This window comes from Rhineura floridana, chromosome 2 (genome assembly GCF_030035675.1).
Source record: "Rhineura floridana isolate rRhiFlo1 chromosome 2, rRhiFlo1.hap2, whole genome shotgun sequence".
Lineage (NCBI taxonomy): Eukaryota > Metazoa > Chordata > Lepidosauria > Squamata > Rhineuridae > Rhineura > Rhineura floridana.
The window spans coordinates 131,636,294-131,642,998 of NC_084481.1; positions in this window are offsets into that span (position 1 = coordinate 131,636,294).

Below are 6,705 nucleotides of genomic sequence, written 5' to 3' on the forward strand. Positions count from 1 at the left end.
AGAAGTAAATCAGTGTAACTTAAAATGCTTCAGAGAATAGGAAGGTTTTGACCTGGCGCCAGAAGGAGAGCAGAGTCGGCGCCAGGCGTACTTCCTCAGGGAGACTGTTCCATAGTTCGGGGGCCACCACTGAGAAGGCCCTAGATCTTGTCATCACCCTCCGGGCCTCCCTGTGAGTTGGAACCCGGAGGAGGGCCTTCGTAGCAGAACGTAGTGCACGGGCCGGTTCATATCGGAAGAGGCGTTCCGCAAGGTATTGTGGTCCCGCACCGTATAAGGCTTTATAGGTTAATACCAACACTTTGAATCTAGCCCGGAAACATATTGGCAACCAGTGCAAGCTGGCCAGAACAGGTGTTATATGCTCGGACCGCTTGGTCCTTGTCAGCAATCTGGCTGCCGCATTTTGCACTAGTTGTAGCTTCCGAACTGTCTTCAAAGGTAGCCCTATGTAAAGCGCATTACAGTAATCCAAACGTGAGGTTACCAGAGCATGTACCACTGATATAAGGTCCTCTTTACTCAAATAGGGACGTAGCTGGGCTACCAACCGAAGTTGGTAGAACGCATTCCTAACCACCGAGGCTACGGTGATGGTTAGATTGATTAGACAATGGAGAGAAATCATGTTCCTGCATTGCCATATAACTAATAAACATAAACCATTTTAAATGAAATTTATCTTGTTTACTCAGATCTTTCCTCAGCCACCTCTGCTGCATTAATTTCTCCATCAAAGCTAAATTCCAGACCTGTGATACCATTCTCCCATAAAATCCTTGTCTTTTTGCTTCCAATTGTGTATAATTTCCTATTGAGCAGCCACCAAAAAAGTAATAAGCAACTCCTGAGAATGCAGTGATATACTATTATTCTGAAATATTGATAGGAGCGCCATTAATGGATCTGGATCAATTTGTTGTCCAGTAATTATACTAATTCCTGCAAAAACTCTTTTCCAAAATAATTATACTACATAACAGGTCCACTAGATATGAAAACAGGTACCTGACTTCTCACACCCTCTCCAACATATAGATGAGGTGTTATGAGTGATTCTACTAAGAATGTGAGGTTTCAGTTTTCAGGGTTTTAAAATATCACCATGAAATTCAAAGAAAAAGTCCTACCTCAGATATAACTGTGTTCACAGGCTTGGGTTATCCTTTTGTTTCCCATATCACATGTCAAGAGTTTTCAGCTGCAGATTAGTCGGTATCTAGTTTCTTTACAGTTATTCTAGTGAAAGCCCACAGAGATTAACAAGAAAATTTTTCCATCTTCTTTTGTGAATTTTGTTCTTCTGTCCCTTCTCTTTCATCAGTTAGTGGATTTCTTTTAGAGGGGTGGTAAAAAGGTCAGCCAAAATTTTGTTCATAAAAAAAAAACCCAGCACATTCTGTGAAAATATGTTCCACTGATATCAATAGGCTTGACCACCATGTGTTGACTGTAATCCAGTGTACGATTTATATATGCTTAATTCCTGTTGACTCCAGGGGTGAGTGCTTAGGAACCGAGTGTAAGTGACTGATGCCATGTCAACATTGTACATTTGTCACAGTTCAGTTTCTACTTTTGATATACAAATGGATCTTTTGGGCCTTCACTGCTACAACATTAAGCATGAACAGCCAATGTCACTTGATTACTGGCTTTAATTTTTCCTTCTGTTTATTCATTCCCTTCTCGTGGATAGTAGATAGGTCACCTCACTCCTCCACCCCCCATGAGCAGAAGTGTCCTGCTTCATATGCAAACACTCATAGCAGGTTGGGCTAATATAGTAAGAAAGTCAAATGTTCCATTCACCACGAGCAGATAGCTGAGCTACATCACTGGAGGTAACAAATGGAGGCCTGCTATCAAAGTGTATTTGGCCTTACTTGGAAGCAAGCTGAAAGCAAACAAATGTTTAGAGCTGAGATTTTAAGTTTCACTCAACAAACCAGTTAAGAAGTGATGCCTCAGTGTAATTCAGCTTAGTGGCATTGGCAACAACAACCCTTTTGTCTTGCAACAAACCTTTTAAGTTGAGACCTATCCCAGCGTGCGTCTGTGTTGAAATTGCTTTTTAATATATTTTTTTAAACAATATGTTTTTAACCCTTTTTAAAAGATGTTTTAAAGCTTTTAAAAATGTATTTAAAGTTGTTTTGTTTTGGTGTATTTTAAGGTGTTTTTATGATGTTTTGATGTGTTTTTAGCGTTTTTGTTTGCTGCCCTGGGCTCCTGCTGGGAGGAAGGGCAGGATATACATCAAATAATAAATAAATAAATAAGTGCATTTAAGCATAGTGATTAAAACTGGTTTAGATTCTGATTAGACTGGTTTGAGAGTTTAGGTGGTCTGAAAGATGGGAGAAAATCACCATAGAGCTAAAGAGCTGAAATCAGAATAGGCAGCTAGTTTACTTTGTTTCCATAGCACAGAGCCATTCAATTAATTTAAACAAAGAATGAGAAGGCATCTGAAATCAATTTCATTCAAAGAAAGAGAGTGAGCTGAATTAGTTTTGCCATGAAGTCCTGGTTTGAAAACATTTCAGAAGCAGTGTAAAATCTGATTGTTTTGTCAGACATTTAGTGGTCTATTTCTGAGTATGGAAAGGGATATTTAAATTTACTGTTTCTTTTTTATATAACCATAATTGGAATTAACATATTTTACCCTTCATGCCCCACAGGATAACGAGGACATAGAAATGAAACAAATTGGATGAAAGTGTTCTATTGTAACTACATTATTTTTGTACAAGAAACCTGCCAAACCACTGGGGAATAAAATTACATTGTACATATATAGCGCGAAATGACACGGATTTTCCTGACATCTAATTAAGAACTTATGTCCAGCTTTTAGAGGCATCATTTACTGGAGTGCTTTTAATGTTGTTCTGCTGCACACCTACTGTGTGTCAGGGCAAAGCCCTTCCCCATATGGAAAGACTCAGTGGACAGCTCTCCCCTCCCCATCTGCAGCTGGCCGTCAGTGTGTATGTAGGAACTGGTGGCACCACTATATATATTTAGTTCCAGTACTGCCTACTGCTGCAGCTAAAATGTTATTGTTTTGACTGTTTTATTGCACTTTTTGTATTAATATTCTGTTCACTGCTTCGGAGGTCTTTGAGCCAAAAAGCGGTATATAAATAAGCCATAATATCATATCATATCATATATGGCAGTGCAGATGGAGCACCGAGCATTTCTGAGGTTGGAGAGAAGCTTTGCCCCGTATGTTAGATATCTGAAATAATTTTCCCCTGAACAGTTCTATCCTAAACATATTTTCTCTAAAGTAAATCCTTTTCATGGAATTAACTTTCAAGCAAACATGCTTAGGATTACAGCCTTATTTTAATTTCCAGTTTATAATTTATCTTATTTATTTAATAAATAAATAAATAAGAGTTTAAAAAGCCCTCTAAACTGTTTGCAAAGAGCAATCTAAAATAACAATTGAAAATACAAATAAAAACAAGCTAACATAAAGTCAGCAATCTTAAAACCATTATACATAAAAGTACGTTAAAATGCATGTTAAAATTGCATCCCTTTATTTACTTGCTGACACAAAAACTGCTGATGCAGTTACAATTTGTATGAAAGAAGTGCCTTTTTCTTCAAGTAGCCAAAGGCAGTGATCCTGGACAGTGGACTGTGGGGGCAAGCAAGTTTTCTATGGAAACACTTCTCCATGATAGGTAAAGCGAGCGAGAGAGAGAGAGATTCTCTTCCAACGTTAGTCAAGTTCATTTGTTATGCCTGACCATCAAACAAAATATACAAAAAGGCTCAGGCCAACGTTATCCTCTGCCTTCCCAGTAACTGTTTTGTGTGCCCAGTACAGAAAGTAAAAGAGACAATATTCTGGGATTATTGCAGAATAAAATTAAATACAGATAAAGCTTTCACATAATCTTCCTTTCTGCTTAGTAAATTCAATCTGTTTTGAATGTTTATTTTAAAACATTTTTGTGAAGGAATAATTGTCAAGTGATATTATCAAAATCTTCCTCTGAAACCCCTAATAACGTTTCAAAGAAATTTAGCAGCATTTAGCAAATGAATTGACAATTATAATTAGCACCTTTAAAAAAAAAGGGAGCATAGCAAGTGTGGGTTTTATTTCAATAAGATCATCAAAAGCAGGACCTATCATGTTGAAGCAGCTGGAGTAGGTGATCAACTGGTCTGTTATTTATTAGATATATAGTGTGTCACATTTAACAAAACATGAAGAGAAGCTGCCCATCATGAGCCCACCCTAAACTGAAACTGAAAAAAAACCCTGTCAGAATGAATGAGCTGCATGGGTCCTAATCTAGACAAAGTTAGCTATGCTTAAATCCTGATGAAATCAGTGGAACTTCACAGCCTTTTTGAAGGAAGAAAGGGAAAACATTTCATTTGGTGGGAAATACTGTAAAATTTGAATCAGCGTGAATATTACAGTGTTGGAGGCAGTATGTCTATATATACCAGTTGCTGGGAATCACAAGTGGGGAGAGTTCTGCGTATCCTGCTTGTATGCTCCCATAGGCATCTGGTTGGCCACTGTGAGAACATGTTGGACGAGATAATTTTAAATCCAATACAGTTATAAACTGGGATAAAAATCTCCTCTTCAAAGACTTTGCAAAAAAGGAAGGTCTTCAATAGGTGTCAGAAAGACAATAGAGACTACACAGGTCTGATATATAATAGGAGAGAGTTCCAAAGAGTAGTTGACTCCACATTAAAGGTCTGATTTCTACATCTTATGGAATGGACCTCCTGCAGAACACAGTGACCTGTTTTGTATATAAGAGGTGAGATGATTCTTGTAGATATTCTGGTCCCATGCTGTACAGCGCTTTCAATTCCAACGGAAGGAGGAAGTCGAATCTCCGGTAAAAGGGGCCGAGGTCCACTCAGCCTTCCATCCATCCATGGTCGGTAAAATGAGTACCCGGCATATGCTGGGGGGTAAAGAAAGACCAGGGAAGGAACTGGCAATCCCACCCCATATAGACGGTCTGCCTAGTAAAAGTTGCAAGACGTCACCCTAAGAGTCGGAAACGACTCGCACTATAAGTGCGGGGACACCTTTACCTTACCAGCACCTTAAACTTAACTCAGTAGCTAACTAGCAGCCAGTGTGACTCTTTTAGCAGCAGCGTAACATAATGGCAATATTCCACTCCAGTGAGCAATTGAGCAACCACATTTTGCACCAGCTGCAGCTTCTGGCCCAACCTTGAGGCAGTCCCACACAGAGTATATTGTGGTAATCCAAACTGGAGGTTACCAGATTATAATTTACAGGGCCGGCCCGAGGCATGCTGGGGTCCTTGGGCACCAGCCTGCCCTGGGCCCTGGCACATGCTTGCACGCCCCACCTACTTACAAAGAAGGCGGAGGAGTGGGAGGTCAAGAGAGCGAGTGGGGGGAGGGCGAGCAAGGGAGCTGGCAGGGGTGGAGGCGAGTGGGCGGGCAGCTCCCTCCCTGCGATCCACAACAGCCTGCCATGGAAGGGGAGTGCTACTCCCCCACCATAACAAGGAGCCCTCGGGATGGCGGGTGAGCGAGCGAACAGGGGGGAGGGCAAGTGAGGTGGGGGGCAGGGGGAGAGTGAGCGGGCAGGTGTGGGAGGGCCGGCGAGCGGGTGGGCAGCTCCCTCCCTGCGATCCATGGCAGGGAGCCTGCCATGGAAGGGGAGCACTACTCCCCCACCATACGAGGGGCCCTTCAGAGGCCCCTGTAGGCTGTGGGGCCCTCGGTCAGGGCCCCACCTTGCCACCCTTTAAAGCCGGCCCTGATAAATTATAGATATTATTATAATTTATTGTATAAATTATAGATTTATTGTAATAGTGTAACATGGACTGCAAATGAGAATTTGCTTACCTTATTAGTCTCAGTGTGGCCATACCTTCATTAGGACCAATCAAAATGTTAAGTGTAAGCAAATTTTCAAGTTCTCCAGAACTCTTCATCAAGTTGGATGTTTAACAAGTGGAGGGGCCAAAAGCTGGACATGTTGTTAGTCTGCAGTTTGCAACAGTTTTAAAACGGAGAGAAGGTGAATTTTGCAGATGTAATTTATTAGCTTCACTAAGTGCAAGGATCACTCAAGACTGTGGAGACAAAGAACAAAAAATGGTTGTTCTCCCATTTTTTAAAATATAAAAATCTAGCAGTTTCTCAGTTCTGGCTCATTAGCAAACAGAACTATGAAGCTCTAGAAAATGTAGGAAAAAGGCAAAAATATACAAAGCTCATAAAGCAACTGAGGAAAGCAGATACAAATGATTTATTTATTTTATAATTAGAATATTGTCTTTATCCTTAACATTTATTTAAAATGTTCCTGGCCGTATAGCTTTGGTTTATTTAATATTATTTTCTGATTTATTACCCAGTTGGACACTGTGAACTCCTAGTGTGAATCCCTGTAATCATAAGAAGCCCAAGTGGGTGCCTAGGATCTAATATGAACCTAGCTTTCTGAATACTACAATGCATGTTTGTAGTAAAGTGATGCCCTCTGCTGGATTTAATAATGTAATATTCCAGAAAATCTTCAGGATAATCAGGTTATTAATCTATAAAACAGTTCCTGTTGAACTAATAAACATATTCAAATGGGCAATTTAATTGTTTATTTTTTAAAATCAAACTAGAAGTCTTCATTCAAAGCTTTTGCTGGTTAATTCAAAT